This window comes from Aulonocara sp. 'chitande type north' Nkhata Bay, linkage group LG3, assembly GCF_057382095.1.
Source record: "Aulonocara sp. 'chitande type north' Nkhata Bay isolate Kocher_YH1m ecotype deep benthic linkage group LG3, A_spYH_male_GT1.1, whole genome shotgun sequence".
Taxonomy (NCBI): domain Eukaryota; kingdom Metazoa; phylum Chordata; class Actinopteri; order Cichliformes; family Cichlidae; genus Aulonocara; species Aulonocara sp. 'chitande type north' Nkhata Bay.
In genome coordinates, this window is record NC_141346.1 from 68,210,534 (window position 1) to 68,236,034 (window position 25,501).

Genomic DNA, 25,501 nt, shown 5'->3' on the forward strand with positions numbered 1-25,501 from the left:
GAACTCCACCTGCATAGGTGGCTTCTGATCAGTAGGAGCTTCCAAGAGTTGGCTTTCATTGGTACAGCTTGAAGTAATTTCTTGTAAACACACATTTCTCTTGTGTTCTTAACAGTTCTTCCACCCTCTTTTTTGGTATATTAGTCAACAAAAGGATCAGTTTGCACACAAGTTGTAGGCCGGTTAGCTCAGCTGGTCAGAGCGTGGTGCTAATAACGCCAAGGTCATGGGTTCAATCCCCATACTGGCCATTCCAGCAGCCATCCAAGGTGCTGTCTGGTGATAGATTGTGGATTTTATTTGGTGCGATCCAAGAAAAAACCTCTGCCAACTTCCAGGTGAGTGATGTACGCAACTACAAATGACAGCAAACCACAAAATTCACTGACACATGACACGCTAATGAATACATTACATGCTTAGCTACAATCTCCAAATCACTTTTCCAGCTACTTTCTGGATAAATCACTCATTTCCAAAGTCTGACACAGCATACTGCATCAAAAACTGCTGCTTTATATCCTCACCTATCGACCCTAACAGTAGAAGACGCACACCATGTATTGTTTTGTGGCAAATTTCGTCTTAAAGCATTTTTTGTAAGTCAACAGAAGAGTTTTTTTTCCCACTATGTTGAAGTAATTTCTTGTAAACACACATTTCTCTTGTGTTCTTAACAGTTCTTCCACCCTCTTTTTTGGTATATTAGACAAAAAAAGGTGTCGGTTTAGGCACAAGTTGTGGGCCGGTTAGCTCAGCTGGTCAGAGCGTGGTGCTAATAACGCCAAAGTCATGGGTTCAATCCCCATACTGGCCATTCCAGTATGGAAGGTGCTGTCTCATGGTAGACTGTGGTTTTGTTTGGTGGGATCCAAGAAAAAAACTTCTGCCAACTTCCAGGTGACAGATCGGGCCACGTAAGCTTTATGACGTCCATTGGCAGTTGATACTCTGGCTTAGTGGGTGGATCCACTGTGCATGTGGCAAGTAGGACTACGTTTTTAAGAGCTTGATACATGGGAGAAATTCTGTGGCATGCACTTATTTCAAGCAACAATCAATTATTTCAAGCAAGAATCAAGCAATATCCACCAGCCACGTGACCAACCCAACACCAGCAGTTGGCTCAAGCAGACTCCAACGAACGTTCGTGAAAAGTGGGAGCTTCTGCCAGACCACGTGGCCTAACGGACAAGGCGTCTGACTTCGGATCAGAAGATTGCGGGTTCGAGTCCCTTCGTGGTTGGTTGTGAGTCCTTGAGGAGCAGGCATGCGTTCGCAGCATGCCAACCTCGGCTCCTTTGTGTCATCCAAAATTGCTACGCTGTTGTCAACTTCATGTCCTTCAACAGAGACTCTACGAGGCTCGAATGGCCAGGTTGGGGACTGAAGCCATGAACTTGGCCTTATCAGTGCCAGGCTCCAGTAGTCTTGGCTTAGAAGCAACCATAGAAAGTCAATAACATGCCATGACCTCAAGCGACATGGGTGAAAAATTTACCACTTGGAAGCAGGCTGTTGGTGGAACTCCACCTGCATAGGTGGCTTCTGATCAGTAGGAGCTTCCAAGAGTTGGCTTTCATTGGTACAGCTTGAAGTAATTTCTTGTAAACACACATTTCTCTTGTGTTCTTAACAGATCTTCCACCCTCTTTTTTGGTATATTAGTCAACAAAAGGATCAGTTTGCACACAAGTTGTAGGCCGGTTAGCTCAGCTGGTCAGAGCGTGGTGCTAATAACGCCAAGGTCATGGGTTCAATCCCCATACTGGCCATTCCAGCAGCCATCCAAGGTGCTGTCTGGTGATAGATTGTGGATTTTATTTGGTGGGATCCAAGAAAAAACCTCTGCCAACTTCCAGGTGAGTGATGTACGCAACTACAAATGACAGCAAACCACAAAATTCACTGACACATGACACGCTAATGAATACATTACATGCTTAGCTACAATCTCCAAATCACTTTTCCAGCTACTTTCTGGATAAATCACTCATTTCCAAAGTCTGACACAGCATACTGCATCAAAAACTGCTGCTTTATATCCTCACCTATCGACCCTAACAGTAGAAGACGCACACCATGTATTGTTTTGTGGCAAATTTCTTCTTAAAGCATTTTTTGTAAGTCAACAGAAGAGTTTTTTTTCCCACTATGTTGAAGTAATTTCTTGTAAACACACATTTCTCTTGTGTTCTTAACAGTTCTTCCACCCTCTTTTTTGGTATATTAGACAAAAAAAGGTGTCGGTTTAGGCACAAGTTGTGGGCCGGTTAGCTCAGCTGGTCAGAGCGTGGTGCTAATAACGCCAAAGTCATGGGTTCCATCACCATACTGGCCATTCCAGTATGGAAGGTGCTGTCTCATGGTAGACTGTGGTTTTGTTTGGTGGGATCCAAGAAAAAAACTTCTGCCAACTTCCAGGTGACAGATCGGGCCACGTAAGCTTTATGACGTCCATTGGCAGTTGATACTCTGGCTTAGTGGGTGGATCCACTGTGCATGTGGCAGGTAGGACTACGTTTTTAAGAGCTTGATACATGGGAGAAATTCTGTGGCATGCACTTATTTCAAGCAACAATCAATTATTTCAAGCAACAATCAAGCAATATCCACCAGCCACGTGACCAACCCAACACCAGCAGTTGGCTCAAGCAGACTCCAACGAACGTTCGTGAAAAGTGGGAGCTTCTGCCAGACCACGTGGCCTAACGGACAAGGCGTCTGACTTCGGATCAGAAGATTGAGGGTTCGAGTCCCTTCGTGGTTGGTTGTGAGTCCTTGAGGAGCAGGCATGCGTTCGCAGCATGCCAACCTCGGCTCCTTTGTGTCATCCAAAATTGCTACGCTGTTGTCAACTTCATGTCCTTCAACAGAGATTCTACGAGGCTCGAATGGCCAGGTTGGGGACTGAAGCCATGAACTTGGCCTTATCAGTGCCAGGCTCCAGTAGTCTTGGCTTAGAAGCAACCATAGAAAGTCAATAACATGCCATGACCTCAAGCGACACGGGTGAAAAAATCACGACTTGGAAGCAGGCTGTTGGTGGAACTCCACCTGCATAGGTGGCTTCTGATCAGTAGGAGCTTCCAAGAGTTGGCTTTCATTGGTACAGCTTGAAGTAATTTCTTGTAAACACACATTTCTCTTGTGTTCTTAACAGTTCTTCCACCCTCTTTTTTGGTATATTAGTCAACAAAAGGATCAGTTTGCACACAAGTTGTAGGCCGGTTAGCTCAGCTGGTCAGAGCGTGGTGCTAATAACGCCAAGGTCATGGGTTCAATCCCCATACTGGCCATTCCAGCAGCCATCCAAGGTGCTGTCTGGTGATAGATTGTGGATTTTATTTGGTGCGATCCAAGAAAAAACCTCTGCCAACTTCCAGGTGAGTGATGTACGCAACTACAAATGACAGCAAACCACAAAATTCACTGACACATGACACGCTAATGAATACATTACATGCTTAGCTACAATCTCCAAATCACTTTTCCAGCTACTTTCTGGATAAATCACTCATTTCCAAAGTCTGACACAGCATACTGCATCAAAAACTGCTGCTTTATATCCTCACCTATCGACCCTAACAGTAGAAGACGCACACCATGTATTGTTTTGTGGCAAATTTCTTCTTAAAGCATTTTTTGTAAGTCAACAGAAGAGTTTTTTTTCCCACTATGTTGAAGTAATTTCTTGTAAACACACATTTCTCTTGTGTTCTTAACAGTTCTTCCACCCTCTTTTTTGGTATATTAGACAAAAAAAGGTGTCGGTTTAGGCACAAGTTGTGGGCCGGTTAGCTCAGCTGGTCAGAGCGTGGTGCTAATAACGCCAAAGTCATGGGTTCCATCACCATACTGGCCATTCCAGTATGGAAGGTGCTGTCTCATGGTAGACTGTGGTTTTGTTTGGTGGGATCCAAGAAAAAAACTTCTGCCAACTTCCAGGTGACAGATCGGGCCACGTAAGCTTTATGACGTTCATTGGCAGTTGATACTCTGGCTTAGTGGGTGGATCCACTGTGCATGTGGCAAGTAGGACTACGTTTTTAAGAGCGTGATACATGGGAGAAATTCTGTGGCATGCACTTATTTCAAGCAACAATCAATTATTTCAAGCAAGAATCAAGCAATATCCACCAGCCACGTGACCAACCCAACACCAGCAGTTGGCTCAAGCAGACTCCAACGAACGTTCGTGAAAAGTGGGAGCTTCTGCCAGACCACGTGGCCTAACGGACAAGGCGTCTGACTTCGGATCAGAAGATTGAGGGTTCGAGTCCCTTCGTGGTTGGTTGTGAGTCCTTGAGGAGCAGGCATGCGTTCGCAGCATGCCAACCTCGGCTCCTTTGTGTCATCCAAAATTGCTACGCTGTTGTCAACTTCATGTCCTTCAACAGAGACTCTACGAGGCTCGAATGGCCAGGTTGGGGACTGAAGCCATGAACTTGGCCTTATCAGTGCCAGGCTCCAGTAGTCTTGGCTTAGAAGCAACCATAGAAAGTCAATAACATGCCATGACCTCAAGCGACATGGGTGAAAAATTTACCACTTGGAAGCAGGCTGTTGGTGGAACTCCACCTGCATAGGTGGCTTCTGATCAGTAGGAGCTTCCAAGAGTTGGCTTTCATTGGTACAGCTTGAAGTAATTTCTTGTAAACACACATTTCTCTTGTGTTCTTAACACTTCTTCCACCCTCTTTTTTGGTATATTAGTCAACAAAAGGATCAGTTTGCACACAAGTTGTAGGCCGGTTAGCTCAGCTGGTCAGAGCGTGGTGCTAATAACGCCAAGGTCATGGGTTCAATCCCCATACTGGCCATTCCAGCAGCCATCCAAGGTGCTGTCTGGTGATAGATTGTGGATTTTATTTGGTGCGATCCAAGAAAAAACCTCTGCCAACTTCCAGGTGAGTGATGTACGCAACTACAAATGACAGCAAACCACAAAATTCACTGACACATGACACGCTAATGAATACATTACATGCTTAGCTACAATCTCCAAATCACTTTTCCAGCTACTTTCTGGATAAATCACTCATTTCCAAAGTCTGACACAGCATACTGCATCAAAAACTGCTGCTTTATATCCTCACCTATCGACCCTAACAGTAGAAGACGCACACCATGTATTGTTTTGTGGCAAATTTCTTCTGAAAGCATTTTTTGTAAGTCAACAGAAGAGGTTTTTTTCCCACTATGTTGAAGTAATTTCTTGTAAACACACATTTCTCTTGTGTTCTTAACAGTTCTTCCACCCTCTTTTTTGGTATATTAGACAAAAAAAGTGTCGGTTTTGGCACAAGTTGTGGGCCGGTTAGCTCAGCTGGACAGAGCGTGGTGCTAATAACGCCAAAGTCATGGGTTCAATCCCCATACTGGCCATTCCAGTATGGAAGGTGCTGTCTCATGGTAGACTGTGTTTTTGTTTGGTGGGATCCAAGAAAAAAACTTCTGCCAACTTCCAGGTGACAGATCGGGCCACGTAAGCTTTATGACGTCCATTGGCAGTTGATACTCTGGCTTAGTGGGTGGATCCACTGTGCATGTGGCAGGTAGGACTACGTTTTTAAGAGCTTGATACATGGGAGAAATTCTGTGGCATGCACTTATTTCAAGCAACAATCAATTATTTCAAGCAACAATCAAGCAATATCCACCAGCCACGTGACCAACCCAACACCAGCAGTTGGCTCAAGCAGACTCCAACGAACGTTCGTGAAAAGTGGGAGCTTCTGCCAGACCACGTGGCCTAACGGACAAGGCGTCTGACTTCGGATCAGAAGATTGAGGGTTCGAGTCCCTTCGTGGTTGGTTGTGAGTCCTTGAGGAGCAGGCATGCGTTCGCAGCATGCCAACCTCGGCTCCTTTGTGTCATCCAAAATTGCTACGCTGTTGTCAACTTCATGTCCTTCAACAGAGACTCTACGAGGCTCGAATGGCCAGGTTGGGGACTGAAGCCATGAACTTGGCCTTATCAGTGCCAGGCTCCAGTAGTCTTGGCTTAGAAGCAACCATAGAAAGTCAATAACATGCCATGACCTCAAGTGACATGGGTGAAAAATTTACCACTTGGAAGCAGGCTGTTGGTGGAACTCCACCTGCATAGGTGGCTTCTGATCAGTAGGAGCTTCCAAGAGTTGGCTTTCATTGGTACAGCTTGAAGTAATTTCTTGTAAACACACATTTCTCTTGTGTTCTTAACAGTTCTTCCACCCTCTTTTTTGGTATATTAGTCAACAAAAGGATCAGTTTGCACACAAGTTGTAGGCCGGTTAGCTCAGCTGGTCAGAGCGTGGTGCTAATAACGCCAAGGTCATGGGTTCAATCCCCATACTGGCCATTCCAGCAGCCATCCAAGGTGCTGTCTGGTGATAGATTGTGGATTTTATTTGGTGCGATCCAAGAAAAAACCTCTGCCAACTTCCAGGTGAGTGATGTACGCAACTACAAATGACAGCAAACCACAAAATTCACTGACACATGACACGCTAATGAATACATTACATGCTTAGCTACAATCTCCAAATCACTTTTCCAGCTACTTTCTGGATAAATCACTCATTTCCAAAGTCTGACACAGCATACTGCATCAAAAACTGCTGCTTTATATCCTCACCTATCGACCCTAACAGTAGAAGACGCACACCATGTATTGTTTTGTGGCAAATTTCTTCTTAAAGCATTTTTTGTAAGTCAACAGAAGAGTTTTTTTTCCCACTATGTTGAAGTAATTTCTTGTAAACACACATTTCTCTTGTGTTCTTAACAGTTCTTCCACCCTCTTTTTTGGTATATTAGACAAAAAAAGGTGTCGGTTTAGGCACAAGTTGTGGGCCGGTTAGCTCAGCTGGTCAGAGCGTGGTGCTAATAACGCCAAAGTCATGGGTTCCATCACCATACTGGCCATTCCAGTATGGAAGGTGCTGTCTCATGGTAGACTGTGGTTTTGTTTGGTGGGATCCAAGAAAAAAACTTCTGCCAACTTCCAGGTGACAGATCGGGCCACGTAAGCTTTATGACGTCCATTGGCAGTTGATACTCTGGCTTAGTGGGTGGATCCACTGTGCATGTGGCAGGTAGGACTACGTTTTTAAGAGCGTGATACATGGGAGAAATTCTGTGGCATGCACTTATTTCAAGCAACAATCAATTATTTCAAGCAAGAATCAAGCAATATCCACCAGCCACGTGACCAACCCAACACCAGCAGTTGGCTCAAGCAGACTCCAACGAACGTTCGTGAAAAGTGGGAGCTTCTGCCAGACCACGTGGCCTAACGGACAAGGCGTCTGACTTCGGATCAGAAGATTGAGGGTTCGAGTCCCTTCGTGGTTGGTTGTGTGTCCTTGAGGAGCAGGCATGCGTTCGCAGCATGCCAACCTCGGCTCCTTTGTGTCATCCAAAATTGCTACGCTGTTGTCAACTTCATGTCCTTCAACAGAGACTCTACGAGGCTTGAATGGCCAGGTTGGGGACTGAAGCCATGAACTTGGCCTTATCAGTGCCAGGCTCCAGTAATCTTGGCTTAGAAGCAACCATAGAAAGTCAATAACATGCCATGACCTCAAGCAACATGGGTGAAAAAATCACGACTTGGAAGCAGGCTGTTGGTGGAACTCCACCTGCATAGGTGGCTTCTGATCAGTAGGGGCTTTCATTGGTACAGCCTGAAGTAATTTCTTGTAAACACACATTTCTCTTGTGTTCTTAACAGATCTTCCACCCTCTTTTTTGGTATATTAGTCAACAAAAGGATCAGTTTGCACACAAGTTGTAGGCCGGTTAGCTCAGCTGGTCAGAGCGTGGTGCTAATAACGCCAAGGTCATGGGTTCAATCCCCATACTGGCCATTCCAGCAGCCATCCAAGGTGCTTTCTGGTGATAGATTGTGGATTTTATTTGGTGGGATCCAAGAAAAAACCTCTGCCAACTTCCAGGTGAGTGATGTACACAACTACAAATGACAGCAAACCACAAAATTCACTGACACATGACACGCTAATGAATACATTACATGCTTAGCTACAATCTCCAAATCACTTTTCCAGCTACTTTCTGGATAAATCACTCATTTCCAAAGTCTGACACAGCATACTGCATCAAAAACTGCTGCTTTATATCCTCACCTATCGACCCTAACAGTAGAAGACGCACACCATGTATTGTTTTGTGGCAAATTTCTTCTTAAAGCATTTTTTGTAAGTCAACAGAAGAGTTTTTTTTCCCACTATGTTGAAGTAATTTCTTGTAAACACACATTTCTCTTGTGTTCTTAACAGTTCTTCCACCCTCTTTTTTGGTATATTAGACAAAAAAAGGTGTCGGTTTAGGCACAAGTTGTGGGCCGGTTAGCTCAGCTGGTCAGAGCGTGGTGCTAATAACGCCAAAGTCATGGGTTCAATCCCCATACTGGCCATTCCAGTATGGAAGGTGCTGTCTCATGGTAGACTGTGGTTTTGTTTGGTGGGATCCAAGAAAAAAACTTCTGCCAACTTCCAGGTGACAGATCGGGCCACGTAAGCTTTATGACGTCCATTGGCAGTTGATACTCTGGCTTAGTGGGTGGATCCACTGTGCATGTGGCAAGTAGGACTACGTTTTTAAGAGCGTGATACATGGGAGAAATTCTGTGGCATGCACTTATTTCAAGCAACAATCAATTATTTCAAGCAAGAATCAAGCAATATCCACCAGCCACGTGACCAACCCAACACCAGCAGTTGGCTCAAGCAGACTCCAACGAACGTTCGTGAAAAGTGGGAGCTTCTGCCAGACCACGTGGCCTAACGGACAAGGCGTCTGACTTCGGATCAGAAGATTGAGGGTTCGAGTCCCTTCGTGGTTGGTTGTGAGTCCTTGAGGAGCAGGCATGCGTTCGCAGCATGCCAACCTCGGCTCCTTTGTGTCATCCAAAATTGCTACGCTGTTGTCAACTTCATGTCCTTCAACAGAGACTCTACGAGGCTCGAATGGCCAGGTTGGGGACTGAAGCCATGAACTTGGCCTTATCAGTGCCAGGCTCCAGTAGTCTTGGCTTAGAAGCAACCATAGAAAGTCAATAACATGCCATGACCTCAAGCGACATGGGTGAAAAATTTACCACTTGGAAGCAGGCTGTTGGTGGAACTCCACCTGCATAGGTGGCTTCTGATCAGTAGGAGCTTCCAAGAGTTGGCTTTCATTGGTACAGCTTGAAGTAATTTCTTGTAAACACACATTTCTCTTGTGTTCTTAACAGATCTTCCACCCTCTTTTTTGGTATATTAGTCAACAAAAGGATCAGTTTGCACACAAGTTGTAGGCCGGTTAGCTCAGCTGGTCAGAGCGTGGTGCTAATAACGCCAAGGTCATGGGTTCAATCCCCATACTGGCCATTCCAGCAGCCATCCAAGGTGCTGTCTGGTGATAGATTGTGGATTTTATTTGGTGGGATCCAAGAAAAAACCTCTGCCAACTTCCAGGTGAGTGATGTACGCAACTACAAATGACAGCAAACCACAAAATTCACTGACACATGACACGCTAATGAATACATTACATGCTTAGCTACAATCTCCAAATCACTTTTCCAGCTACTTTCTGGATAAATCACTCATTTCCAAAGTCTGACACAGCATACTGCATCAAAAACTGCTGCTTTATATCCTCACCTATCGACCCTAACAGTAGAAGACGCACACCATGTATTGTTTTGTGGCAAATTTCTTCTTAAAGCATTTTTTGTAAGTCAACAGAAGAGTTTTTTTCCCACTATGTTGAAGTAATTTCTTGTAAACACACATTTCTCTTGTGTTCTTAACAGTTCTTCCACCCTCTTTTTTGGTATATTAGACAAAAAAAGGTGTCGGTTTAGGAACAAGTTGTGGGCCGGTTAGCTCAGCTGGTCAGAGCGTGGTGCTAATAACGCCAAAGTCATGGGTTCCATCACCATACTGGCCATTCCAGTATGGAAGGTGCTGTCTCATGGTAGACTGTGGTTTTGTTTGGTGGGATCCAAGAAAAAAACTTCTGCCAACTTCCAGGTGACAGATCGGGCCACGTAAGCTTTATGACGTCCATTGGCAGTTGATACTCTGGCTTAGTGGGTGGATCCACTGTGCATGTGGCAGGTAGGACTACGTTTTTAAGAGCTTGATACATGGGAGAAATTCTGTGGCATGCACTTATTTCAAGCAACAATCAATTATTTCAAGCAACAATCAAGCAATATCCACCAGCCACGTGACCAACCCAACACCAGCAGTTGGCTCAAGCAGACTCCAACGAACGTTCGTGAAAAGTGGGAGCTTCTGCCAGACCACGTGGCCTAACGGACAAGGCGTCTGACTTCGGATCAGAAGATTGAGGGTTCGAGTCCCTTCGTGGTTGGTTGTGAGTCCTTGAGGAGCAGGCATGCGTTCGCAGCATGCCAACCTCGGCTCCTTTGTGTCATCCAAAATTGCTACGCTGTTGTCAACTTCATGTCCTTCAACCGAGGCTCGAATGGCCAGGTTGGGGACTGAAGCCATGAACTTGGCCTTATCAGTGCCAGGCTCCAGTAGTCTTGGCTTAGAAGCAACCATAGAAAGTCAATAACATGCCATGACCTCAAGCGACATGGGTGAAAAATTTACCACTTGGAAGCAGGCTGTTGGTGGAACTCCACCTGCATAGGTGGCTTCTGATCAGTAGGAGCTTCCAAGAGTTGGCTTTCATTGGTACAGCTTGAAGTAATTTCTTGTAAACACACATTTCTCTTGTGTTCTTAACAGTTCTTCCACCCTCTTTTTTGGTATATTAGTCAACAAAAGGATCAGTTTGCACATAAGTTGTAGGCCGGTTAGCTCAGCTGGTCAGAGCGTGGTGCTAATAACGCCAAGGTCATGGGTTCAATCCCCATACTGGCCATTCCAGCAGCCATCCAAGGTGCTGTCTGGTGATAGATTGTGGATTTTATTTGGTGCGATCCAAGAAAAAACCTCTGCCAACTTCCAGGTGAGTGATGTACGCAACTACAAATGACAGCAAACCACAAAATTCACTGACACATGACACGCTAATGAATACATTACATGCTTAGCTACAATCTCCAAATCACTTTTCCAGCTACTTTCTGGATAAATCACTCATTTCCAAAGTCTGACACAGCATACTGCATCAAAAACTGCTGCTTTATATCCTCACCTATCGACCCTAACAGTAGAAGACGCACACCATGTATTGTTTTGTGGCAAATTTCTTCTTAAAGCATTTTTTGTAAGTCAACAGAAGAGTTTTTTTTCCCACTATGTTGAAGTAATTTCTTGTAAACACACATTTCTCTTGTGTTCTTAACAGTTCTTCCACCCTCTTTTTTGGTATATTAGACAAAAAAAGGTGTCGGTTTAGGCACAAGTTGTGGGCCGGTTAGCTCAGCTGGTCAGAGCGTGGTGCTAATAACGCCAAAGTCATGGGTTCCATCACCATACTGGCCATTCCAGTATGGAAGGTGCTGTCTCATGGTAGACTGTGGTTTTGTTTGGTGGGATCCAAGAAAAAAACTTCTGCCAGGTGACAGATCGGGCCACGTAAGCTTTATGACGTCCATTGGCAGTTGATACTCTGGCTTAGTGGGTGGATCCACTGTGCATGTGGCAGGTAGGACTACGTTTTTAAGAGCGTGATACATGGGAGAAATTCTGTGGCATGCACTTATTTCAAGCAACAATCAATTATTTCAAGCAAGAATCAAGCAATATCCACCAGCCACGTGACCAACCCAACACCAGCAGTTGGCTCAAGCAGACTCCAACGAACGTTCGTGAAAAGTGGGAGCTTCTGCCAGACCACGTGGCCTAACGGACAAGGCGTCTGACTTCGGATCAGAAGATTGAGGGTTCGAGTCCCTTCGTGGTTGGTTGTGTGTCCTTGAGGAGCAGGCATGCGTTCGCAGCATGCCAACCTCGGCTCCTTTGTGTCATCCAAAATTGCTACGCTGTTGTCAACTTCATGTCCTTCAACAGAGACTCTACGAGGCTTGAATGGCCAGGTTGGGGACTGAAGCCATGAACTTGGCCTTATCAGTGCCAGGCTCCAGTAATCTTGGCTTAGAAGCAACCATAGAAAGTCAATAACATGCCATGACCTCAAGCAACATGGGTGAAAAAATCACGACTTGGAAGCAGGCTGTTGGTGGAACTCCACCTGCATAGGTGGCTTCTGATCAGTAGGGGCTTTCATTGGTACAGCCTGAAGTAATTTCTTGTAAACACACATTTCTCTTGTGTTCTTAACAGATCTTCCACCCTCTTTTTTGGTATATTAGTCAACAAAAGGATCAGTTTGCACACAAGTTGTAGGCCGGTTAGCTCAGCTGGTCAGAGCGTGGTGCTAATAACGCCAAGGTCATGGGTTCAATCCCCATACTGGCCATTCCAGCAGCCATCCAAGGTGCTTTCTGGTGATAGATTGTGGATTTTATTTGGTGGGATCCAAGAAAAAACCTCTGCCAACTTCCAGGTGAGTGATGTACGCAACTACAAATGACAGCAAACCACAAAATTCACTGACACATGACACGCTAATGAATACATTACATGCTTAGCTACAATCTCCAAATCACTTTTCCAGCTACTTTCTGGATAAATCACTCATTTCCAAAGTCTGACACAGCATACTGCATCAAAAACTGCTGCTTTATATCCTCACCTATCGACCCTAACAGTAGAAGACGCACACCATGTATTGTTTTGTGGCAAATTTCTTCTTAAAGCATTTTTTGTAAGTCAACAGAAGAGTTTTTTTTCCCACTATGTTGAAGTAATTTCTTGTAAACACACATTTCTCTTGTGTTCTTAACAGTTCTTCCACCCTCTTTTTTGGTATATTAGACAAAAAAAGGTGTCGGTTTAGGCACAAGTTGTGGGCCGGTTAGCTCAGCTGGTCAGAGCGTGGTGCTAATAACGCCAAAGTCATGGGTTCAATCCCCATACTGGCCATTCCAGTATGGAAGGTGCTGTCTCATGGTAGACTGTGGTTTTGTTTGGTGGGATCCAAGAAAAAAACTTCTGCCAACTTCCAGGTGACAGATCGGGCCACGTAAGCTTTATGACGTCCATTGGCAGTTGATACTCTGGCTTAGTGGGTGGATCCACTGTGCATGTGGCAAGTAGGACTACGTTTTTAAGAGCGTGATACATGGGAGAAATTCTGTGGCATGCACTTATTTCAAGCAACAATCAATTATTTCAAGCAAGAATCAAGCAATATCCACCAGCCACGTGACCAACCCAACACCAGCAGTTGGCTCAAGCAGACTCCAACGAACGTTCGTGAAAAGTGGGAGCTTCTGCCAGACCACGTGGCCTAACGGACAAGGCGTCTGACTTCGGATCAGAAGATTGAGGGTTCGAGTCCCTTCGTGGTTGGTTGTGAGTCCTTGAGGAGCAGGCATGCGTTCGCAGCATGCCAACCTCGGCTCCTTTGTGTCATCCAAAATTGCTACGCTGTTGTCAACTTCATGTCCTTCAACAGAGACTCTACGAGGCTCGAATGGCCAGGTTGGGGACTGAAGCCATGAACTTGGCCTTATCAGTGCCAGGCTCCAGTAGTCTTGGCTTAGAAGCAACCATAGAAAGTCAATAACATGCCATGACCTCAAGCGACATGGGTGAAAAATTTACCACTTGGAAGCAGGCTGTTGGTGGAACTCCACCTGCATAGGTGGCTTCTGATCAGTAGGAGCTTCCAAGAGTTGGCTTTCATTGGTACAGCTTGAAGTAATTTCTTGTAAACACACATTTCTCTTGTGTTCTTAACAGATCTTCCACCCTCTTTTTTGGTATATTAGTCAACAAAAGGATCAGTTTGCACACAAGTTGTAGGCCGGTTAGCTCAGCTGGTCAGAGCGTGGTGCTAATAACGCCAAGGTCATGGGTTCAATCCCCATACTGGCCATTCCAGCAGCCATCCAAGGTGCTGTCTGGTGATAGATTGTGGATTTTATTTGGTGGGATCCAAGAAAAAACCTCTGCCAACTTCCAGGTGAGTGATGTACGCAACTACAAATGACAGCAAACCACAAAATTCACTGACACATGACACGCTAATGAATACATTACATGCTTAGCTACAATCTCCAAATCACTTTTCCAGCTACTTTCTGGATAAATCACTCATTTCCAAAGTCTGACACAGCATACTGCATCAAAAACTGCTGCTTTATATCCTCACCTATCGACCCTAACAGTAGAAGACGCACACCATGTATTGTTTTGTGGCAAATTTCTTCTTAAAGCATTTTTTGTAAGTCAACAGAAGAGTTTTTTTCCCACTATGTTGAAGTAATTTCTTGTAAACACACATTTCTCTTGTGTTCTTAACAGTTCTTCCACCCTCTTTTTTGGTATATTAGACAAAAAAAGGTGTCGGTTTAGGAACAAGTTGTGGGCCGGTTAGCTCAGCTGGTCAGAGCGTGGTGCTAATAACGCCAAAGTCATGGGTTCCATCACCATACTGGCCATTCCAGTATGGAAGGTGCTGTCTCATGGTAGACTGTGGTTTTGTTTGGTGGGATCCAAGAAAAAAACTTCTGCCAACTTCCAGGTGACAGATCGGGCCACGTAAGCTTTATGACGTCCATTGGCAGTTGATACTCTGGCTTAGTGGGTGGATCCACTGTGCATGTGGCAGGTAGGACTACGTTTTTAAGAGCTTGATACATGGGAGAAATTCTGTGGCATGCACTTATTTCAAGCAACAATCAATTATTTCAAGCAACAATCAAGCAATATCCACCAGCCACGTGACCAACCCAACACCAGCAGTTGGCTCAAGCAGACTCCAACGAACGTTCGTGAAAAGTGGGAGCTTCTGCCAGACCACGTGGCCTAACGGACAAGGCGTCTGACTTCGGATCAGAAGATTGAGGGTTCGAGTCCCTTCGTGGTTGGTTGTGAGTCCTTGAGGAGCAGGCATGCGTTCGCAGCATGCCAACCTCGGCTCCTTTGTGTCATCCAAAATTGCTACGCTGTTGTCAACTTCATGTCCTTCAACCGAGGCTCGAATGGCCAGGTTGGGGACTGAAGCCATGAACTTGGCCTTATCAGTGCCAGGCTCCAGTAGTCTTGGCTTAGAAGCAACCATAGAAAGTCAATAACATGCCATGACCTCAAGCGACATGGGTGAAAAATTTACCACTTGGAAGCAGGCTGTTGGTGGAACTCCACCTGCATAGGTGGCTTCTGATCAGTAGGAGCTTCCAAGAGTTGGCTTTCATTGGTACAGCCTGAAGTAATTTCTTGTAAACACACATTTCTCTTGTGTTCTTAACACTTCTTCCACCCTCTTTTTTGGTATATTAGTCAACAAAAGGATCAGTTTGCACACAAGTTGTAGGCTGGTTAGCTCAGCTGGTCAGAGCGTGGTGCTAATAACGCCAAGGTCATGGGTTCAATCCCCATACTGGCCATTCCAGCAGCCATCCAAGGTGCTGTCTGGTGATGGATTGTGGATTTTATTTGGTGGGATCCAAGAAAAAACCTCTGCCAACTTCCAGGTGAGTGATGTACGCAACTACAAATGACAGCAAACCACAAAATTCACTGACACATGACACGCTAATGAATACATTACATGCTTAGCTACAATCTCCAAATCACTTTTCCAGCTACTTTCTGGATAAATCACTCATTTCCAAAGTCTGACACAGCATACTGCATCAAAAACTGCTGCTTTATATCCTCACCTATCGACCCTAACAGTAGAAGACGCACACCATGTATTGTTTTGTGGCAAATTTCGTCTTAAAGCATTTTTTGTAAGTCAACAGAAGAGGTTTTTTTTCCCACTATGTTGAAGTAATTTCTTGTAAACACACATTTCTCTTGTGTTCTTAACAGTTCTTCCACCCTCTTTTTTGGTATATTAGACAAAAAAAAGGTGTCGGTTTTGGCACAAGTTGTGGGCCGGTTAGCTCAGCTGGTCAGAGCGTGGTGCTAATAACGCCAAAGTCATGGGTTCAATCCCCATACTGGCCATTCCAGTATGGAAGGTGCTGTCTCATGGTAGACTGTGTTTTTGTTTGGTGGGATCCAAGAAAAAAACTTCTGCCAACTTCCAGGTGACAGATCGGGCCACGTAAGCTTTATGACGTCCATTGGCAGTTGATACTCTGGCTTAGTGGGTGGATCCACTGTGCATGTGGCAGGTAGGACTACGTTTTTAAGAGCTTGATACATGGGAGAAATTCTGTGGCATGCACTTATTTCAAGCAACAATCAATTATTTCAAGCAACAATCAAGCAATATCCACCAGCCACGTGACCAACCCAACACCAGCAGTTGGCTCAAGCAGACTCCAACGAACGTTCGTGAAAAGTGGGAGCTTCTGCCAGACCACGTGGCCTAACGGACAAGGCGTCTGACTTTGGATCAGAAGATTGAGGGTTCGAGTCCCTTCGTGGTTGGTTGTGAGTCCTTGAGGAGCAGGCATGCGTTCGCAGCATGCCAACCTCGGCTCCTTTGTGTCATCCAAAATTGCTACGCTGTTGTCAACTTCATGTCCTTCAACAGAGACTCTACAAGGCTTGAATGGCCAGGTTGGGGACTGAAGCCATGAACTTGGCCTTATCAGTGCCAGGCTCCAGTAGTCTTGGCTTAGAAGCAACCATAGAAAGTCAATAACATGCCATGACCTCAAGCAACATGGGTGAAAAAATCACGACTTGGAAGCAGGCTGTTGGTGGAACTCCACCTGCATAGGTGGCTTCTGATCAGTAGGAGCTTTCATTGGTACAGCCTGAAGTAATTTCTTGTAAACACACATTTCTCTTGTGTTCTTAACAGTTCTTCCACCCTCTTTTTTGGTATATTAGTCAACAAAAGGATCAGTTTGCACACAAGTTGTAGGCCGGTTAGCTCAGCTGGTCAGAGCGTGGTGCTAATAACGCCAAGGTCATGGGTTCAATCCCCATACTGGCCATTCCAGCAGCCATCCAAGGTGCTGTCTGGTGATAGATTGTGGATTTTATTTGGTGGGATCCAAGAAAAAACCTCTGCCAACTTCCAGGTGAGTGATGTACACAACTACAAATGACAGCAAACCACAAAATTCACTGACACATGACACGCTAATGAATACATTACATGCTTAGCTACAATCTCCAAATCACTTTTCCAGCTACTTTCTGGATAAATCACTCATTTCCAAAGTCTGACACAGCATACTGCATCAAAAACTGCTGCTTTATATCCTCACCTATCGACCCTAACAGTAGAAGACGCACACCATGTATTGTTTTGTGGCAAATTTCGTCTTAAAGCATTTTTTGTAAGTCAACAGAAGAGGTTTTTTTTCCCACTATGTTGAAGTAATTTCTTGTAAACACACATTTCTCTTGTGTTCTTAACAGTTCTTCCACCCTCTTTTTTGGTATATTAGACAAAAAAAAGGTGTCGGTTTTGGCACAAGTTGTGGGCCGGTTAGCTCAGCTGGTCAGAGCGTGGTGCTAATAACGCCAAAGTCATGGGTTCAATCCCCATACTGGCCATTCCAGTATGGAAGGTGCTGTCTCATGGTAGACTGTGTTTTTGTTTGGTGGGATCCAAGAAAAAAACTTCTGCCAACTTCCAGGTGACAGATCGGGCCACGTAAGCTTTATGACGTCCATTGGCAGTTGATACTCTGGCTTAGTGGGTGGATCCACTGTGCATGTGGCAGGTAGGACTACGTTTTTAAGAGCGTGATACATGGGAGAAATTCTGTGGCATGCACTTATTTCAAGCAACAATCAATTATTTCAAGCAACAATCAAGCAATATCCACCAGCCACGTGACCAACCCAACACCAGCAGTTGGCTCAAGCAGACTCCAACGAACGTTCGTGAAAAGTGGGAGCTTCTGCCAGACCACGTGGCCTAACGGACAAGGCGTCTGACTTCGGATCAGAACATTGCAGATTCGAGTCCCCTCGTGGTTGGTTGTGAGTTCTTGAGGAGCAGGCATGCGTTGCTAAGTGCTGCTGGATGTTTGCTGGAAGCTGAGACCTGCTGTTATTTGACAGCTACTGGAAGTTGCAGGTGACTGCTTGAAGCAGAGTGCTGCTAGCAGCTGAGAACTGCTGTAGGGTGAGAGTTGCCTTAGGTTTAAAGCTGCTTGAAGCACCTTGAGGCTGGAAGCTGCTTGAGTCACTTGAGTTTAAATTATACTACTCTTCATATTCAGTATGTTTGAAACCTTTCATCGGTCTGGTTAGTGCTTTTATTCCGTTGTTGCCAGAGGCGGAGCCAGACATTTGAAACACCCGGGGCTTAGCCCAAAAGGGTAGTATGCATGTGGGATTTTTTTTATTTTTTTTGGGGGGGGGGGGGGGGGGGGGGGGTAGAAATTACTGAAAGATTAATTGGCTCTGTTTTGAGTTTTGTTCAAAAAACAATGACTTCATATAGGGAAAAATATATATCACATGTGCAGGACACCTTAAACTAGTTTTTTAATTAGGCAGCAAGGCAGAACAAAATCGGGGCTGCATCAAGACATGAGGACTAAACCCCAATTCAACCAGACCCAGAACTGATCCGGAATTAAAACAGGACTACAACAGTTCAAAATCAGGACTACTGAGGGCTTAACCAAGACAGAACCAGAATCAGAACTAGATGATAGTAGCACTAAAAGTCATCATAGACCTGCAGTACATTTATTGTTTAATTCTACCAAAGTACAATATTTAGATTGAGAAAAGTTTATATAATTATTGAGCCTTGTTGTGCAAACAAGCCTGCAGAACTTAATAAATATAGAATTTGAAAAATAACAAACCTAAAAAGAAACACTAGGTACGAGATACATGAGGACGGTGATACTTTTGGTAAACAACCATTTGACTAACATGTGTGTCTCACCTGCTCTTGTTCCACCTCTGTTCTGTCCTCATTCTCCTCTCTCTCCCTCTCTGTTCCTCTCTCTCTCTCTTTGTGCTGACAATCATCAAATATACAGTTGAAACCACATATTTACTCTTCAGATCAAAACACAAACACTTTTTTAATTGTAACATCAAATCAGACTAAATGTTTATTTTTTAGATTGATAAATCTAAAAAACATATTTGTTAACTTTAAGAGTAAAGAGAGAAACTATCTGTATTTCTTAATTGCAAATGGCACCCAATTGTATTCAAACTGAGCCACACTTATGGAGCTCCACAGTTCTTTTCCTGGTGTTTTGGTTGACATCTTTTGATTTTCCCATGTCACAGAAAATTTACTCACATGGACTCTACTAACCTATCAGAAGCTTCTTCAGCTCAGAATGGAATCGTCTGGAGTTTCTTATTAGTTAACAATAAACTTAGTGTACATGTACTCCTAAATTTGATGAAAGTGATAAAAATAGATCTCTCTCTCTCTTTATTCTGACATTTAACTAATTCAAAAGATATTTCAATATTTATCTAAAACAAAAGTTTACTCTAAATTGATGTTGTACAGTAAAAATGTTTTATGTTTTCTCCCTAAAGTGTAAATATCTGGTTACAAATGTGAATATCCTGCTGTGTACTGAAATCCCTCTTATTTTGCATAGAAATATACTGAACAACATACAAAGCATAATATATAAAATAACATTTACCTGAGTTTTTTCTTTGAAAGAAGCCTCTAATGTCCATTCTTATATTTCAGTGCATAACTGAAACCGATTTAGTCGGGGAGGGTAAGAACTGAAAATATGAATTAAACACACGTAAGCTAAGACTCTAAAAAAAATAGCATTTGTTCGGCTTTTCATTTCGCCATTTGTTGATTCACTCGAAGAGCAAGTAACGTAATATTGGTCAAGTGATCAGTTTGATATCAATCTTTCGTGATGCATCGTCATATTTACATTATTTGTACGCTACGAATGATTTGCTTTGGTACCTGGTCAAACTTAAGCTCTCCTTAGTATGGCTGGCTCTGTTTCTCCAACAGTGCACACAGGCAGCAGCAGCCCCCTCGCTCAGTCGCTTAGTGCCTGAGCTCGGATCATACCAATATGAGGGGGGATTCATGCACAGTCGTAAATTCCCACGGTGTGCACTATGTGCTTCAAATATTGTGTGTACTTTTTGTTTTATACAGTTGTCTGCCAGGCATCTAACTATGAAAAAAATTACACTCCAAAAGACCCCGGGCTTCTGACAAAACAACCCGAGCTTAAGCCCAGTAAGCCACCCCCACGCTCCGCCCCTGGTTGTTGCTGTAGCGGGTTGTCAAATGCAGTTATTCATCAGTTAGTCAATGACCAGAGAATTGATTGTTTTGTCATTATTTTAATCACATTTAAAGCTGGTTCCAGTTTCTGAAATGTGAAGATTTGTCACGGCTGGGGGCAGTCGTGTGGTGTATTGAGAAAAGGATCCAAAATGCAGGCACTGGCTGGGGTGCGAGTGAGTGTTTATTTACAGCGGTGATAAGGTGACAAAAACAGGAAGAGCAGAGCGGGGAGTAAACAACCTAAACATGGAAAACTAAAGAACAAAACTTAAACCAGACACTCACAATTAGGCTAACGAGACAGGGGAGAGGTAAAACTGAACACACTGACATGAGACATGAACTTTCAGAATTAAACAGGAAACTAACAGACACAGAGAACCAGACAGGACACTGAACTTGACAGGCAGACTCATGAGCAGACACAATAACTCCATGGACAGACAGAGGGAACACAGAGAAGTGGGAGCAGGCAGGCAAAGAACAGAAACCTAACAAATGGCAAAATCACAACAGAATACATACTCGGAATGAACAAAAGCATGATTTTCTTGATCATATATGATCTTAAACTTAATGTCTTTAAAGGTTTGAACTTTTAAAATGTAACAAAAGATTGAATCTTTGAGTTTTTTTTAATTGTTCTTATTGTATCTAGAGTGATGACATTTAATGTCATTTTTCAGATGACAGATGTGGAGGAGAGACATGTTTCTTTGCCCTAAGCTGTGTCTGGCAGGCAGAGCATCTCCACGCTCCACAAAGTTGATGCTTCTGATTTGGAGTAAATGAGCTGAGGGAGACATCTGGTGGACAAACACAGACATGACAAGAAGAAAGATTAAAGTGCAGAGGGGAGACAAACAGCTGGAAATACTTGTTGGAAAGGATTGTCATGCTTCAGAAAAACACACAGCACACACTCTAACAATCCTTTATTTGCACTGAAGGAGACACGTGAAGAAACCAAATCACACAATAATGACGTGAACACATTTATAGCCAGTGTTCAAGATGATTGATAGAAACGAAAATCATGGAGCATTTATGCATTTTTAGGTCTGTGTCACAGAAACTGTTCAGCTATTCTCTGTTTATTAGTCTATTTATTAGGAACCTCTGTTGGTTTTATATGTAAAGCATTTTTCTTCTATCATTGAACCTTTTCAGGGTTTTCTCATAGTAGTTTTGGGGAGTTTTTAATTTTACATCACAAAGAATAACTTTGTGATGTCCGATTAGAAAGTCTGTGTCCATGTGGATTTTTTTATATGAATGAGGAATTTGTTGTATTGCATTTGAGTTAGATTTTTACTGATGGATGATCCAAGTCAATGCACACAGCAGCAAAAAGAACTACAGCAACACAACCGAGAACAAACGAGCAGCACAAACAGGAAAGCAAACTGAGAACAAAGCAGCAGCTACAATATCTTCAGAGTGACAAACTGCATTTAGCAGAACACCAACTTAAATTCAAAGAACCGCAAACTGCAGTTTCTACAAACCCGCTAAACGACTCCACCTGAACAGGAGAGGAGCGCTTCCTGAACCGGTGTTTGTCAAAACGTCACGCCGCTGTCAGATTGGCGTTCACGCCGCCGTCGCTCCAGTACAGCTGAGCAGACTGCAGCCGTGGGAGAGAGTGACTGTGTTTCGCACGCTCAGCATTCTGATCCTGGACTTCATGACAGATCTGCCACTGTGAGTAACACTGCTTCGTCTTCCGTGGACTCTGTATCTGCTACATCAGATGACTGTGTGTTTGAACTCTACAGACATTGTTCAGAGGGACTCCTCGGTGTCACGTTATTCACCGGTTGTCCTCGCTCGTGATCTTTGTGTTCCTGAGCCGTCAGACTCTGCTAATGCTCGCAGTGTTTTCTCTGAGTTGGCCAATATGGATTTTCCAGCTGTTGAGTTTGCTGAACAAAGGACTGTTACTCCACCCCAGACTCACCTCCACACTATCACTGGCATTGTATCCCCACTGGACTGTTTTCCTCCTCAGCCTGCTGATTCTGAGGTTTCCCAGCCTGAGCCCAGCCACACCATCAACAGTTGTGAATAAAAGAGTGCGTGCTGAGGAGCCTGGACATCAGTAATCCTGCTGTTGATCCGCCAGTTTCCCAGTTTGTGATATTTTCTGCGCCTCAGCTGGTAAACGTAAATGGTAGCAGAGTGCCACCTGCCATAGTTAAACTGGCTGAAATGCTGGAATTAGTGCCTCAGAAATAATGAATTAGGTTGGATTTTGTGTTTCACAGCCATTTATATGTAAACCAGCTCACCATGCTTTTGTGTCAGTCACTGTTAACACTGTTGTGGTATTGTTACACCCTTGGACTGTGCAGTTTATTCTGTGATGGCCTGTGAAAATACACCTGCTTCTGTAACCTCCTTCTGAGCTGAGAGTTACTGAGTTTGCTAAGCCTGAATCTGTGTATACAAAGACTGTTTCAAAGATTCGCTATTTCGAACATGGACAGCTTAAGAACAGCAGAGTTGCTAAAACCAGCCTGCCATACGTCTGTCTCCTGAAACTGTGTTTGGCACCATTAACCTAGTTTACCCAGTGACTGTTACTGAGCTCCGCTCTGCACCTTGCACCTACCCATACCATAGGTCAGTTTCTAGCTCTATTACCTGTTCAGGCTTTAGCTCCACTGCTAGCTGCTGAAAGCTCTAGTGAGCTTATTCAGTCAGCTGAGGACTGCATCTTTCTGACAAAGAGGACGAGCATCAAAATTTCCCCTCAGAGGTGAAAAAGATCATGATAAAGAAGACTTAAGGCGGCACCACAGAAGAGGGAGACTTTAATGTGGCAAAAGCACACACACGTTGTACTTAAGTAGAAGTACAGAAACCTGTGTTAAAAATGCTCCAGTAAAACTGATTCAATGTATTTACTTAAGTAAAAGTGAAAAAGTACAGGCTCTGAAATGTACTCAGTGTAAGACAGTAAAAAGTAGCTGAGCTCTGCCTCGTGAGCAGAGAAAAAGAAGGAAAATAAAACATGGCTCTATTTTCTGTTGCCTACGTTGTAGAGGGCGACTTTGTCCCTAAACAGGAAAATGAGGAGTCAGGAGTTAAAGTGGATTCAGCAGGTGGAGGAACCCTAAAATCAGCTGTAATGGCTCAGTGCCTGGAAAAGATCACAAATCACAATCATTTCTATTCAGAGCTCCAGTGGATTTTCTGAATGTACAGGCTGTGATCAGCTGACCTGCTGCTCTTTGTGGATTTACACAAGTGAATTCAACCAGATCTCAGCTGATGATTTTATGAGTTGAACAGGCTGATTTCCATTCTCTACACTGACAGTAAATTGTTTATGCTGTCTTTAGATTAGACACTATTCAGCTGCTCTGAAGGTGGAATTCAGTGAATCTAAGCGCCACAGTCACACACTGTTCTGTACTTTAAATCCATCACAGTGCAGCAAACTAACCTGTTTATCCTGCAGCAGCATGCAACCTTTAAATAACACAGTTAGTCTTCATCAGTTTGTTTAGCAGCACATTTCAGAATATGAAAAAACATAATGTCACATGTACAGACCCAATATTTGATTTAAAAACTGAGCTTTAAATGTTACATGTGAGCTTTACCCCCTCCCTGTGAAATACAGCAGCTGGACCTTTAGCTACAACTCACTGTGACACAAACTGCACATGAAGAGTTTGTGTGTTTGCTGATGTTTGTTGAGCTGATAGAAACGTTGCATTTGAAATGTCCTCACGCTTAAAGTTTGATGCTTGAAGGCTGTCTTCATCCTGCTCTCTCAGGCTTTGTTCAATGTTGCAGTGAAACAGAATTTACAAAGACAAAAACAAAAAAAGACACGAACTGATCCACATCAGTTTATAACAATATTGAACACAGGCTGCAGCTGGACACTGACAGGTAACATCATTTTCACCTGCTGTCGCCTGGATGTGGAGCTGCACTGTAAACAAACACTGAAGCCCAATTCCATCAGAGTAGGAACAGAAATCTTTAACGAACTAAAATAATAAATTTCATCAGCTTCTCAGCCCCTGAATACAAGCAGACTAGTGGATCAGAAGGTTAGAGTTAGCTAATAATCTCTAATGTTTTTGATGCTATTTAGAGAACAGATAAAAACTTTTTGTCACAGCAACGTCGCCGTATTATCAGGACAGTTTGAACTTTTGCTGTATTTCAGTTAAAGTGTGTTTTAAATCTGCATCACTGATTTGTGCCATGACATGATCTCTTCATCGTCTTTCTGCCACAGCAAAGAAAGTCTTAATTAGGCGATTAATGACAAACCAGCCTCTGTGTGAGCGCACTGTAACATCATGATACCATAAACACTGCATATAAAACTTGTTCTCATCTGTCCTGTATGTCATCATTAGGCAAGTTAAGAAAATATAATGTTTAATGATAATTCCAGAAAATAATACTAACATCTGGTATTATTACTAGTATTAATATAGTAGTAGTAGTATTTTTAGAGGTGCTCTGATTAAATTTGGGGGCGCTTGAACACCTCATAGGAGGAGTTATGAAAAAAGTGAAACCAAACGGAGCAACTTGTCATAGTCGACCTGGGCCGGTTCTAGACAAGCATATATAAGGGGGCAGACCGAAAGGGGGCAAATGGTGGCAGTGGAGGCAGGAAAGGGGTGGGGTTGGGTGGGGTGTTCTTAATAACTGTTTTTGTCATGTAACTGAATTGCACTTTGTCAGGCCTCTACCCTAAGGCTAGACCAACTTGGGTGTCCCACCTGAAGGCCGGTCTAACTCTTAGGGTCACCGAAGCACGCAAACCCCCTGACCACATTAAGATGGTAATCCGTCAGGGGGGAAACAGAAAAACAAAACAACCAAAATATTCCTCATCTGTCACGGTTTGCCGGGGCAGGCCGTGCGGATAAATAACGGACCCAAGATGCAGACTGCTTAAGTGGAGGGTGAGCTTTATTTACAACCGGAGAAGTACAACAAAAAGGGGTGGCGAGAAACAGAACGGTAAAAACTCTAAACTGGGAAAACTAAACACAAAACCAGAACACGAGCGAGGGTACCTTGCAGGGAGAATGACCAGGAAGCCGGAGGCATAAACACAGAATGGCGTAAGGGAAATGACGCAGACGAACCAGCAACTACCATGACAGAAGACACAACTTAAATACACTCAGAGAACACAGGTGGGAGGAACTAGGCTAACGAGACAGGAGAAAGGTAAAACTGAACACATTGACATATGACACAGACCTTCACAATAAAACAGGAAACTCAGACACAGGGA

At 43.8% G+C, this 25,501-nt stretch overlaps 23 non-coding genes across 23 annotated transcripts; all 23 read left to right on the plus strand.

The window, feature by feature from the left end:
- The first annotated feature begins 177 nt into the window (after nucleotides 1–177).
- On the plus strand, nucleotides 178–251 carry trnai-aau (transfer RNA isoleucine (anticodon AAU)). Its single transcript has one exon. It is a non-coding gene; the product is annotated as a tRNA-Ile (tRNA).
- Nucleotides 252–1,173: 922 nt separating this feature from the next.
- trnar-ucg (transfer RNA arginine (anticodon UCG)) lies at nucleotides 1,174–1,246 on the plus strand. The gene has a single exon. It is a non-coding gene; the product is annotated as a tRNA-Arg (tRNA).
- A 455-nt stretch (nucleotides 1,247–1,701) lies between these two features.
- trnai-aau (transfer RNA isoleucine (anticodon AAU)) lies at nucleotides 1,702–1,775 on the plus strand. The gene has a single exon. It is a non-coding gene; the product is annotated as a tRNA-Ile (tRNA).
- Nucleotides 1,776–2,697: 922 nt separating this feature from the next.
- On the plus strand, nucleotides 2,698–2,770 carry trnar-ucg (transfer RNA arginine (anticodon UCG)). The gene has a single exon. It is a non-coding gene; the product is annotated as a tRNA-Arg (tRNA).
- Nucleotides 2,771–3,225: 455 nt separating this feature from the next.
- Nucleotides 3,226–3,299, plus strand: trnai-aau (transfer RNA isoleucine (anticodon AAU)). Its single transcript has one exon. It is a non-coding gene; the product is annotated as a tRNA-Ile (tRNA).
- A 922-nt stretch (nucleotides 3,300–4,221) lies between these two features.
- trnar-ucg (transfer RNA arginine (anticodon UCG)) lies at nucleotides 4,222–4,294 on the plus strand. Its single transcript has one exon. It is a non-coding gene; the product is annotated as a tRNA-Arg (tRNA).
- Nucleotides 4,295–4,749: 455 nt separating this feature from the next.
- trnai-aau (transfer RNA isoleucine (anticodon AAU)) lies at nucleotides 4,750–4,823 on the plus strand. The gene has a single exon. It is a non-coding gene; the product is annotated as a tRNA-Ile (tRNA).
- A 921-nt stretch (nucleotides 4,824–5,744) lies between these two features.
- On the plus strand, nucleotides 5,745–5,817 carry trnar-ucg (transfer RNA arginine (anticodon UCG)). Its single transcript has one exon. It is a non-coding gene; the product is annotated as a tRNA-Arg (tRNA).
- Nucleotides 5,818–6,272: 455 nt separating this feature from the next.
- trnai-aau (transfer RNA isoleucine (anticodon AAU)) lies at nucleotides 6,273–6,346 on the plus strand. Its single transcript has one exon. It is a non-coding gene; the product is annotated as a tRNA-Ile (tRNA).
- A 922-nt stretch (nucleotides 6,347–7,268) lies between these two features.
- Nucleotides 7,269–7,341, plus strand: trnar-ucg (transfer RNA arginine (anticodon UCG)). Its single transcript has one exon. It is a non-coding gene; the product is annotated as a tRNA-Arg (tRNA).
- A 441-nt stretch (nucleotides 7,342–7,782) lies between these two features.
- trnai-aau (transfer RNA isoleucine (anticodon AAU)) lies at nucleotides 7,783–7,856 on the plus strand. The gene has a single exon. It is a non-coding gene; the product is annotated as a tRNA-Ile (tRNA).
- A 922-nt stretch (nucleotides 7,857–8,778) lies between these two features.
- Nucleotides 8,779–8,851, plus strand: trnar-ucg (transfer RNA arginine (anticodon UCG)). Its single transcript has one exon. It is a non-coding gene; the product is annotated as a tRNA-Arg (tRNA).
- Nucleotides 8,852–9,306: 455 nt separating this feature from the next.
- On the plus strand, nucleotides 9,307–9,380 carry trnai-aau (transfer RNA isoleucine (anticodon AAU)). The gene has a single exon. It is a non-coding gene; the product is annotated as a tRNA-Ile (tRNA).
- A 921-nt stretch (nucleotides 9,381–10,301) lies between these two features.
- On the plus strand, nucleotides 10,302–10,374 carry trnar-ucg (transfer RNA arginine (anticodon UCG)). The gene has a single exon. It is a non-coding gene; the product is annotated as a tRNA-Arg (tRNA).
- Nucleotides 10,375–10,819: 445 nt separating this feature from the next.
- On the plus strand, nucleotides 10,820–10,893 carry trnai-aau (transfer RNA isoleucine (anticodon AAU)). The gene has a single exon. It is a non-coding gene; the product is annotated as a tRNA-Ile (tRNA).
- Nucleotides 10,894–11,808: 915 nt separating this feature from the next.
- Nucleotides 11,809–11,881, plus strand: trnar-ucg (transfer RNA arginine (anticodon UCG)). Its single transcript has one exon. It is a non-coding gene; the product is annotated as a tRNA-Arg (tRNA).
- Nucleotides 11,882–12,322: 441 nt separating this feature from the next.
- On the plus strand, nucleotides 12,323–12,396 carry trnai-aau (transfer RNA isoleucine (anticodon AAU)). Its single transcript has one exon. It is a non-coding gene; the product is annotated as a tRNA-Ile (tRNA).
- A 922-nt stretch (nucleotides 12,397–13,318) lies between these two features.
- trnar-ucg (transfer RNA arginine (anticodon UCG)) lies at nucleotides 13,319–13,391 on the plus strand. The gene has a single exon. It is a non-coding gene; the product is annotated as a tRNA-Arg (tRNA).
- Nucleotides 13,392–13,846: 455 nt separating this feature from the next.
- On the plus strand, nucleotides 13,847–13,920 carry trnai-aau (transfer RNA isoleucine (anticodon AAU)). The gene has a single exon. It is a non-coding gene; the product is annotated as a tRNA-Ile (tRNA).
- A 921-nt stretch (nucleotides 13,921–14,841) lies between these two features.
- Nucleotides 14,842–14,914, plus strand: trnar-ucg (transfer RNA arginine (anticodon UCG)). The gene has a single exon. It is a non-coding gene; the product is annotated as a tRNA-Arg (tRNA).
- A 445-nt stretch (nucleotides 14,915–15,359) lies between these two features.
- trnai-aau (transfer RNA isoleucine (anticodon AAU)) lies at nucleotides 15,360–15,433 on the plus strand. The gene has a single exon. It is a non-coding gene; the product is annotated as a tRNA-Ile (tRNA).
- Nucleotides 15,434–16,357: 924 nt separating this feature from the next.
- trnaq-uug (transfer RNA glutamine (anticodon UUG)) lies at nucleotides 16,358–16,430 on the plus strand. The gene has a single exon. It is a non-coding gene; the product is annotated as a tRNA-Gln (tRNA).
- A 441-nt stretch (nucleotides 16,431–16,871) lies between these two features.
- On the plus strand, nucleotides 16,872–16,945 carry trnai-aau (transfer RNA isoleucine (anticodon AAU)). Its single transcript has one exon. It is a non-coding gene; the product is annotated as a tRNA-Ile (tRNA).
- The last annotated feature ends 8,556 nt before the right edge of the window (nucleotides 16,946–25,501 follow it).